This window comes from Vicia villosa, linkage group LG7 (assembly GCF_029867415.1).
Source record: "Vicia villosa cultivar HV-30 ecotype Madison, WI linkage group LG7, Vvil1.0, whole genome shotgun sequence".
NCBI classification, from domain to species: Eukaryota; Viridiplantae; Streptophyta; class Magnoliopsida; order Fabales; family Fabaceae; genus Vicia; species Vicia villosa.
Genome location: NC_081186.1, coordinates 84,688,920 through 84,700,873, shown reverse-complemented (window position 1 = coordinate 84,700,873; position 11,954 = coordinate 84,688,920).

Below are 11,954 nucleotides of genomic sequence, written 5' to 3'. Positions count from 1 at the left end.
ATTAAATATAATTCATTCCCTTTGCCCATTATTATGATTTACTTTTTAGCTGACTACTTTTCTCCTCTTCACAATAAAAGTCTGCCCCAAAGCCTAGGATTATGGTCACATGTACACGCTACTTCATCTATTGTCTTTTCATTAGCTAGAGAAGTATTCAAAAACTGAAGAGGCTAGAGAAGTATTCAAAAACTGAAGAGGCTAAAGTAGAGGAGCTCATCAAGGCTGTAGTTGATTCTGGTGCCAATTCAAAGTGGTTGTAAGTGGAGGGCAGTAGGAGACATGGCTTTACATTTTTGCGAGCGTTATAAGTGAGTGAATTTTCATGTAATTTGGTGTTTTTTAATTGCCTCATGATACCTGTACATGAAAAAATGAACTATGAAATCATCATTTTCAATTTGAATTTTGAAGTCATTTTCAATTTTATAAGTGTGTGGTTTTCTTAGAGAATCTTCTTTTACTGTACCTTCCTAATTTATTTATGCAGGTTTGCATTTTTTGGCAGAGGTCGGTTATAATGTCGTCTGCGAAGAAGCTATTTCCTTTTATGGTGTAAGCCATCTAACTGGTTTTGTTAGCTGTCTACTGTCATGGAATATCTTTTAGTCGTTTTGCTTAAGAGGGTGAGCACACTATCTTAATCGAGATTTAACAATTATTAGTTTCAAAGACTTTCATCCCCTGAAAAGTCTAACTCTATTGAAAGAGGGATGATGTTAGATGACACATTCTTTGTTTTTTATGCGCCACGTGATAGTGGAATTAAGGTGAGTTTCATAATTTTCTTTGATATCTACTCTATTGTTCTGTTCTTTTTGACACATTACAAATGCTTACACAACTTAACTATCCCTTGATGCTTAATTTCACTGATTTGATTTGGATAATGTTTACCCAACCTTTATTTAGAAAATTCATTCAGAAGTTTTTGGTAATATCTTATACATATAATTTACTAACGAAGTCCAGTAAGTTAGTTTTATAATTGTTTCATGTATTCCATGTGAGGTAATAGTTAACACTTTGCCATGCAAAATAATGTCATGTTCAGTAAATTTCTTCAATCTTCACTTTACTCTACAAACAACAACCAAGTATTTTTCAGCCCCTACAACATGTTATGTGAATTTCTCTATTTTCTTCTTTGTAGCTTCATTACCAATAATTTGATTTCCTTGACTTTAAGATATAATATAAAAGATTGACGTTGTTCTCATTTCCTGACAGATTTGACATTAAGACGGTTCGAGCTATTGGAATGTCATATGCTTTTATTTAAGACCTATAATATGCATACCTTCTGAAAAAAACAATGTGTATCTTTGATTTTGCAATATGTGTAATGTTCTTAGAATTTGAATTATTGAGATTTAGAATTAGATTTAATTGAATATTGCTGTATTGATTTCAAATAATTGAAATTCTTAATGTCCTTTGCTTGAAAACCAACCCACTTCTTGCATTAGTAGCTATTAAGTACTTGAACTATTTCAGTATCTGGATTCTCTAACGTTTTGTGAATCTTTATTTATGCAGCATTTGTTTTGATGGAAAATCTCAAAACAGATGTAAAAGACACTTCACTTGTACCAGACACGGTAAAATCTACCGCCTTCTTAGATGCGTGCAACTTACTTAAATATAGTAATGAGGTTTCTGCAACTATTGAAAAGCTTAGTAAAACTGTTGGGGCTGATATTCAACCAATTATAACAAGGTACCTATGCCAAACTCTAATGTTTTTAGGAATGAACTAAATATACGATTACTGTCTGATTGAGTTCAAATTATTTTCCATGGTTAGAACTTGAGCTTTATTACAAATAGATTCTAGCAGCTATAAAGGTCTATCCTTGATCGGTTGTGTCACACTTCGAATGTTTGGTCCTGAGTAAGAGAGGTGTGTTAAGTGCTCTACATTAGATGAGATATGACCTGAAAATGTGTTTATAAATGGGAGGTATCCCTCATCTTATAAATTAATTTATTAAAATTTAATGATGTTATTCTCTGCACTTGAGCTGTTTTTAATATTTTTATTTACGTTTTGTTTACGGTTCGCTGCCGCCAACTTCCACACGAAAGAAGCGGAAAGTTGGAAGTAAAGAATAAAAGATTTTGTCTTGGGAGGACCGGAAACTTATTCTCCTTATTTCAGTGTCTTTGCTTGTGCTGTGAAAAACACTGATTTTGAGTGTTTCTATTGGCTTTAATGTAGATGTAAGTTCACCTCTCATTTTTATCTTGGTCCCCAATTAATGATTTTATTATTTTCTTGAGAATAATTATAAGTCAAACCATATGAAAAGAATGAAAGCAATGGCAACATGAGTCTGCCAGAAGAAAATGTTGTTCAAGAGAAGAAAGCTCCATAAGATGAAAACAATGGTGGTGATGGTGGCGAGTCTTCTGATCAAGTGGGGCCTGCATGTTGGTAGTGTCACTATATGCAGCAGGCTCATCATGGACATGAGAAACTTTTTATGCAATATCTTCTTTGGACATGACAAACTTTTTATGCATGTATACTTTCTTTGGATTGTGATTATAATCTGTTTTCATTTTCATTGATTTGTAGATTTTCAATGACATATAATAAATACAACATTTTTATTTATTTCTTCAGCATTAGTTGTTTTTTAATAAAAAATTGTTGTCAGTAATAATATGTTATTTAAGCATATAGCAATAATTATTTTATTTTTATTTTTCTATTATTATTATAGTAAATTAAATGAATTTGAATTTTTTAGCACCGACAGTTTGAGGAATGAGGACAATAATAGTTGTTTTCTTGTGTAAGTGCAATTTTTATAGATTCTATGTTTTCTTTATTTTTTTTGTGTCAATGTTCTCCATATATTTTTCATAAGAAAGAGATTGAGCCTTTGAAAACTAAAGAAGGGAAAGTAAAATATTCTTTAGGACATTCTCCAGTTTAATATATAGTCAGAGACTGGAACTAATACAAAAGGTTAGAAGACTTATCAACTTTTCTTTCAAAGTACACACTGAAAACAGACGTTTAATATTTAAGCAGATATTTGGATTCATTTATTTTGAGAAATAATTTGATACGTTTAAAATTGAATTTAGTTGGGTATTTTAGCATGTAAAATGAGATTTTCTTCATGAATAAATTTTATTTTAAATTGAAATTTTTAATTTTTATGTTTAAACATATTCTAGACTTTATAATTTAAATCATTTTTAAAGGGTTTCTTATATCACATATTTATAGTACAAGTGGAAGGTTAACATAAGAGCAAAAATGCTATAATTTAATATAAGAGAAAAATGTTATTCATTATAAATAAAATTGTTATGCATTATTTATTTTAAATGTTAAGGCAAAATTTAACTGACAATTGAATTTCACCAATAGCTATATTAATTTGATATTTAAGTTTCAAGAAATAATTTATATTCCAACCATTCAATTCATCTATATGAATTGGAAAATTTTAAAACACTGTTAATGTGGACTAAATATTTTAACAAATAGTTTTTTTTTTTTTACGGGGGAAAATGTATTATTGATTCAAATAGTTTTATAAATCATATTAAAATAAAAAAATAATTTACAGTTAATTCTAATATTTTTGTAAATGATATTATTTTTATATACAGAAAAAATATACTATTTATTCAAATATTTTTATAAATGATGTCAAAACCAAAATATTTCTGTTTTATTAATTTCTTAATTTGTGTACAAATGCGCGTAACAAATCAGTACTCGTGTATCGTAATTTTATTTTTAAAAAACCGCTTATAATTTACTTTGAATAAAAATATATTTGTATTTCAAATATTTATTTTGTTCTCATTAATGTATTTTTTTTATAAACAATAATGACTATTTGTAAAAATAATGCACGTGTCCGACCAGAACCCGTGCGTACGCACGGGTTTGTTACTAGTATGTGATGAAGCAAAATGTGAAAATGCTACCATTATGGTCCCACAATAATTGCCTTGCTTGAAATCGGTTTAATGGGTCAACATGACAATGGGCCTTAGGATTCTTGAATTAGCTTGGACTTCCAACATTTGCACCTACAAAAATAAGATGAAAAACACACAAACAAAATAATAATAAAAGAAAAATTGATTTTAAACTTTAATAAAAATTCAATTTAAAGGATTAAATCGAATTAAGATTAAAATTGTAAAATCGTATAAGGTTAGTAGAAAAACTATAAACTACAAGACAAATATGTACATGATTTTTTTTTTTTAGTTTTTTTTTTGTATGAATGCAAAATGCAACATGAAGATATATATTTTTTCGACTTTTCTTCAATGAGATGCAAATGTGCTAATGTTCTAATGAAAGTATGCAAATGGTATGCAAAGCCTTATGCTGCTGAAATACGAAAAAATAAGCCAGATAGCAGCGACATAGGAGGGCAAATTTTGGGGTGCAACAATGTGCAGCGGCTATAATTATCTACGATGACTAATCCATGTTTCTTCCCTCTGATAGATGCTGTTTTGACTGGTCCAAACAGATCAATATGCAGAAGTTCTAACGGCCTTGAGGAAGAGACAACATTCTTAGATTTGAATGCAGGTTTAGAGAACTTGCCTTTCTGACATGCTTCACAAAGAGCATCTGATTTATATTTCAGATTTGGGAGACCTCTGACCAAATTTAGTTTGTTAATCTGAGAAATCTTTCTCAAACTAGCATGTCCTAATCTTCTGTGCCAGACCCATTGCTCTTCAGAAACAGACATAAGGCAAGTCACCTTCTGCTTCTCAAGATCTGAAAGATCAATCTTATAGATGTTGTTCTTTCTCTTGCCTGTAAATAGGATTGAGCCATCCTTCTGACTTACAGCCTTGCAAGAATTTTGATTGGAGATTATATCATAACCATTGTCACTTAATTGACTTATGGACAATAAATTATGCGTTAATCCTTCTATAAGAAGTACATTAGTTATGGAAGGAGAGTTACCAAGACTTATGGTTCCAGAGCCAATAATTTTGCCCTTCTGATCTCCTCCAAACTTGACTTCTCCATCTGGTTTAAGCACCAGGTCTTGGAATGGAGACCTTCTTCCCGTCATGTGTCGCGAGCACCCAGAGTCCAGGTACCATGACATTTTGTGCTTTGTCCTCTTTGCAGCTAAGGATATCTGCAACAGAAATTATCTTCTCCTTAGGTACCCACAATTTCTTGGGTCCTTTCTTGTTAGTTTTCCTCAAGTTCTGATTGAACTTGGGTTTAGCATAATAGTTAACAGGAGGAACAACATGATATTCTTTAGGTTTAACAGCATGATATTTCTTAGGTTGTGTCACATGCTTCTTGGAGTGTACAGTGTTAAAACTCTGTGCATGTGAAGTGAGCCTAATATCACGTGCATGGCCATATTTGAACTGATCATACAAAGGCTTGTATGTGATTTTCAGATCATCAACAGGTTCAAATTTATGTGAGGTATCACCCTCATAGCCAAAACCAAACCTTTTGTTTCCAGAAACATCATATATCATAGAAGCAAGATGACTTCTGCCAATGCTTCTAGATAGGAACTTTCTGAAGCTCGAGTCATATTCTTTCAGAATATGATTGAGACTAGGAATGGATTTTTCTGATTCAGAAGGAGATCCACTATCTTTGGATAATTTTAAAACTTTTTCCTTCAGTTCAGAATTTTCCACTTCCAGCTTCTTAGTTTCAAATTCAAATTGCTTTTTCAGCTTTTTGTATTTGATACTAAGATGAGCCTTGAGTTCCAGAAGTTCAGTCAAACTGGAAACTAACTCATCTCTAGATAGTTCAGAAAATACCTCTTCAGAATCGGATTCTGATGTAGATTCCGATCCATCATCCACTGTGGCCATCAGTGCAAAGTTGGCTTGCTCTCCTTCAGAGTCTGATTCTGATTCTGATTCAGAATCGTCCCATGTTGCCATAAGACCTTTCTTCTTATGAAACTTCTTCTTGGGATTCTCCTTCTGAAGTTTTGGACATTCATTCTTGAAGTGTCCAGGCTCATTGCACTCATAGCAGACAACTTTCTTCTTGTCAGATCTTCTGCCGCCAGAAGATTCTCCTCGTTCAAATTTCTTTGAGCTTCTAAAGCTCTTGAACTTCCTTTGCTTGTTCTTCCAGAGTTGGTTTACCCTTCTGGAGATCATGGACAGTTCATCTTTTTCTTCTGATTCTGATTCCTCAGAATCTACTTCTTCTGCCTGAAAAGCATTAGTGCATTTTTTAAAATTAGATTTTAATGCAATAGACTTACCTTTCTTTTGAGGCTCGTTTGCATCCATTTCTATCTCATGGCTTCTCAAGGCACTCATTAGCTCTTCCAAAGAAACCTCATTCAGATTCTTTGCAATCTTGAATGCAGTCTGTAAGTTTAAGAGTGCGCCTAAGAGGGGGGGTGAATTAGGACTTTGAAAATTTATCCGGTTTTATGAGAATGCTTGTACTTATTTTTCTGGTTAAGTGTTTGAAGGTTCTTGAATAGTTCTTTTCTTTTCTTGATAATAGTGATGGAAGCGGTAAAATGCGGAAAAGTAAAGAACACAACGATATATACTGGTTCCCCTCACAATCCGAGAGTACTCCAGTCCCCTTTCAAACACGAAAGAGATTTTACTATTGTTAGATCTTTGTACAAGCCTATACTAAGACTCCTCCTACAATCTTCTAACAAAACCACCAAGAACAATCCTCTTGGATTTCAATAAGTCCTTAAGAGAACACCCTCCCTAAGGATACCTCTTGTTTCCAAAACTATGGACAACAAGGTTACAACTACCAAGAACAATCCTCTTGGATTTACCAACTTGATTATGAGAACAATCCTCTCACTAATCAAAGATCCTTGCTTCCAACAATCCTGGATAGCAAATCAATAATAACAAAATATATTTTGAGTAGAAGTTTTGATACAATGAATCAATCACTTGATTGATCTTCCCTTTCAAGTAAACAAATCTTTTAATGTAACACAAGTGTTTATGAATGGTATGAAATGTTTCTTTGCAATATTAAAAGAAAATATATGCAAGAGGTTTCAATGAAATTTGAAGTATATGACACTTGGTGTTTATATGAAGATTTCTTGATGTATAAGATTTGTATGAATTTTTGAATGAAAGAGGTGATTTGATAAATCTGAAATTCTGTGTTTTATAGCCTCTAAAACACCCCTACAAAAGATCATAATCCATGGAAGGTTGCAAATACAAAGGGTGAAGAGGTATGTCATAAAAGCTGTTGGAAAAGATATAATTTTTCAAACTGCGCACAGAGGAACCGGTTCCCAGAATATGGAACCCGGGTTCCCTAACCCAACGTTAAGAAGAAATTCAAATTTTGAACTGGGGAACCGGTTCCCAAAAACTGGAACTCGGTTCCTGACTCTTTTAGTGCAAATAAAAGTTGGCAGAAGTCTTGGGGAACCGGTTCCTCCAATTTGGAACCCGGTTCCTAAGAATGAAAAACTCAAAAAACTTTATGGAAAGGTTTGAAATGATTCTAGGATGTATGTAAGATTTATAGATGATGTATATATCTTTGAAAACACTTGTTATGCATTAATAGACTTGCTTTGCCATAAATCTTAATACCTTAGATCAACCAAGCTTGAAATCATTGAGAGAATCTTGAATCTTGATTCTTTTTAAAATACTTGATCCATTGCTTATTTGATCTTTTTGCTCATCCTTTATTGATGCATACTTATGATAGTTGTCTTCATCAAAACATAGTGTTGTAGAAGCTTGCCTTCACATTCTCCCCCTTTTTGATGATGACAACATTTGAAATATGAAGTGTAATGCTCTTATGTGAATGCTCCCCCTAAATTTGATAACTCCCCCTTGATCAAAGCTCTCCCTTGATTCTTGAGAAATATTATTTCTTTGTGGCTGCAAATGTTAGAGACAAGCAAGCATACACATATACACAAATATCTTCTCCCCCTTTGTCATTATCAAAAAGGATGGGAAAAAGATAAATTATTATAAAATATGAACACAAATAATTCTTTACCCATGAGTTTTACCTCATTGGTGACTTCATCAATGATCAAGCATTCTTCCTTAGTGAATTTGATCTTGAAGCCTTTGTCACAAAGTTGACTTTTGCTTAGAAGATTTTGCTTTAGTCTTTCAACATAAAGTAAGTCTTCAATTGATGTGAAATTTAGTACTTCAACTTTGACAATGCCAAGAATTCTTCCTTTAAGGTATTCCCCATATTTGAAATAACTCTTGGATTTTAGAACTGGATTTGAAAGTTAGTATATGTCTCCCATCAAATGCTTAGAACCACCACTTGATAAAAACACCATAGATTTTAAGTGGTCCTCAAGCAAACCTACAAAACAAATTAAGTTTTATTTGGTACCCAAGTGGCTTTGGGTCCATCATAGTTAGTTCCTTTCTTCACCCATACATAATGTCCACTAGGAATACTAAAGTTCCTTACATAACAAGCATTGGGTGTGTGACCAATAATACCACAATAAAAACAAGTAGGTTCAAAGTTACTTCTATATCTAGGAACATATGGTTTCTTTTTAGGAAACCTTTTAGGATGATGATGAACCTTTTGTGCTTTATCCAACTTGTTGATTTGTTCACTTGCCTTCACAAAGATAGTTTTACTAGTACTTGGTTTAGACTTTGCATATCCAAGACCACTTTTATCATTAAGGAATCTTTGTTGCCTAAGGACACCTTCCAACCCAATTTGTCCTTTTTCATACCTTTCAAGGACTCTCTTTATTTGAACAATTTGAAAAGAAAGTGATTCACAATTCTTGCATGCAACACTATCTTCTTGAACACTAATCATTTTTTCTTTGTCATCTTTTTCTTCTATTATCTTAACCTTCTCTTCTAAAGATGATATTATTTTCTTTTGAGATGAGATAGTTTTATAGAGAATTTTGCACTCATTTAACAATTCATTTATAGCATCTTGAACATCATTATCAAAAAGAGAAAATTCATTACTAACCTCATTGTCTTCATCATCAGAATGGTGTGTTGCTACCAATGCAAGATTCACATGTTCTTCATCTGAAGATGAACTTATTTCATTGTCATCCCATGCTACATATGCTTTCTTTGATTTTTTATCTTTATTTTTCTTGAAGTATTTGTCCTTCTTTTCAAGTTTAGGGCATTCACTTTTGACATGTCCTCTTTCTCCACATTCGAAGCATTTAATCTTCCTTGTTGGTGCTTCCTCTTTAATGATCTCCTTTTTCTTTTCTTTTCTTAGAAATTTTTCAAACTTTTTGATAAACTCATTATCTTCTTCACTAGTGGATTCATCCTCTTGATTGCTATCATGATGCTTGACTCTTGTCTTCAAGGCAATATCTTTTGAATCTTTCATTTGAATTTCATGCGTTTCAAGTCTTCCGAGTTCTGTTTCATATTCTTGAAGTTTACCGAACAAGGTTGCGGAAGTCATCTTTGATAGATTCTTTTTCTCGGATATCGCCGTTACTTTCGGTTGCCATTCTCTTGTTAAAGATCTGAGCACCTTTAAATTTAGTTCTTCGGTAGGGAGAGTCTTACCGAGTGCCTTCAAGTGATTTGTCAAATGAACGAATCGTTTTTGCAATTCGAGAATAGTTTCTCTGGGCTTCATTCTAAATAGTTCGTACTCTTGGCTTAAGGTATTCAATCTTGATCTTTTAACTTCAGCGGTACCTTCATGAGTTTCTACAAGAGTATCCCAAATTTCCTTTGATGTTGTACATGTTGATATTCGGAAGAATTCATCCATACTAAGAGCACCATGAAGAAGACTGATCGCCTTTTTGTCAGCAAGAACTTTCCTTCTATCATCATCGTTCCATGAAACTTTAAGCTTTGTTGATTCAACACCATCGACGATAGTTGTAGGAACAAAGGGACCATTTTGGACTGCTTCCCATACTTCTTCTCCTTTTGCCTCTAAATGAGCCTTCATTTGGATTTTCCAAAAGTCAAAGTATTCACCACAAAATAATGGAGGCTTGTTGTTACTACCACCATCTCTAAAAACTGGATTCTGATTTGCGGAAGCCATTCTGGATCTTTAGGAACAAGTTACCTATAACTTGCTCTGATGCCAATTGTAAGTTTAAGAGTGCGCCTAAGAGGGGGGGTGAATTAGGACTTTGAAAATTTATCCGGTTTTATGAGAATGCTTGTACTTATTTTTCTGGTTAAGTGTTTGAAGGTTCTTGAATAGTTCTTTTCTTTTCTTGATAATAGTGATGGAAGCGGTAAAATGCGGAAAAGTAAAGAACACAACGATATATACTGGTTCCCCTCACAATCCGAGAGTACTCCAGTCCCCTTTCAAACACGAAAGAGATTTTACTATTGTTAGATCTTTGTACAAGCCTATACTAAGACTCCTCCTACAATCTTCTAACAAAACCACCAAGAACAATCCTCTTGGATTTCAATAAGTCCTTAAGAGAACACCCTCCCTAAGGATACCTCTTGTTTCCAAAACTATGGACAACAAGGTTACAACTACCAAGAACAATCCTCTTGGATTTACCAACTTGATTATGAGAACAATCCTCTCACTAATCAAAGATCCTTGCTTCCAACAATCCTGGATAGCAAATCAATAATAACAAAATATATTTTGAGTAGAAGTTTTGATACAATGAATCAATCACTTGATTGATCTTCCCTTTCAAGTAAACAAATCTTTTAATGTAACACAAGTGTTTATGAATGGTATGAAATGTTTCTTTGCAATATTAAAAGAAAATATATGCAAGAGGTTTCAATGAAATTTGAAGTATATGACACTTGGTGTTTATATGAAGATTTCTTGATGTATAAGATTTGTATGAATTTTTGAATGAAAGAGGTGATTTGATAAATCTGAAATTCTGTGTTTTATAGCCTCTAAAACACCCCTACAAAAGATCATAATCCATGGAAGGTTGCAAATACAAAGGGTGAAGAGGTATGTCATAAAAGCTGTTGGAAAAGATATAATTTTTCAAACTGCGCACAGAGGAACCGGTTCCCAGAATATGGAACCCGGGTTCCCTAACCCAACGTTAAGAAGAAATTCAAATTTTGAACTGGGGAACCGGTTCCCAAAAACTGGAACTCGGTTCCTGACTCTTTTAGTGCAAATAAAAGTTGGCAGAAGTCTTAGGGAACCGGTTCCTCCAATTTGGAACCCGGTTCCTAAGAATGAAAAACTCAAAAAACTTTATGGAAAGGTTTGAAATGATTCTAGGATGTATGTAAGATTTATAGATGATGTATATATCTTTGAAAACACTTGTTATGCATTAATAGACTTGCTTTGCCATAAATCTTAATACCTTAGATCAACCAAGCTTGAAATCATTGAGAGAATCTTGAATCTTGATTCTTTTTAAAATACTTGATCCATTGCTTATTTGATCTTTTTGCTCATCCTTTATTGATGCATACTTATGATAGTTGTCTTCATCAAAACATAGTGTTGTAGAAGCTTGCCTTCACACAGTCACCATTGGACCCCATCTTATGGGCAAGCTTCTGATGATCTTCTTTACATGATCAGCCTTGGTGTAGCCTTTATCCAGAACTCTCAATCCAGCAGTTAGCGTTTGAAATCTTGAGAACATCTTCTTAATATCTTCATCATCCTCCATCTTGAAGGCTTCATATTTCTGGATTAGAGCACGAGCTTTAGTCTCCTTGACTTGAGCATTTCCCTCATGGGTCATTTTCAATGACTCATATATATCATAGGCAGTTTCCCCGTTAGATATCTTCTCATACTCTTCATGAGAGATAGCATTCAGCAAAACAGTCCTACATTTATGATGATTCCTGAAAAGCTTCTTTTGATCATCATCCATTTCTTGTCTGGTAAGTCTTACGCCTGTGGCTTTTACTGGATGTTTGTAACCATCCATCAGAAGATCCCATAGTTCACCATCTAGACCAAGGAA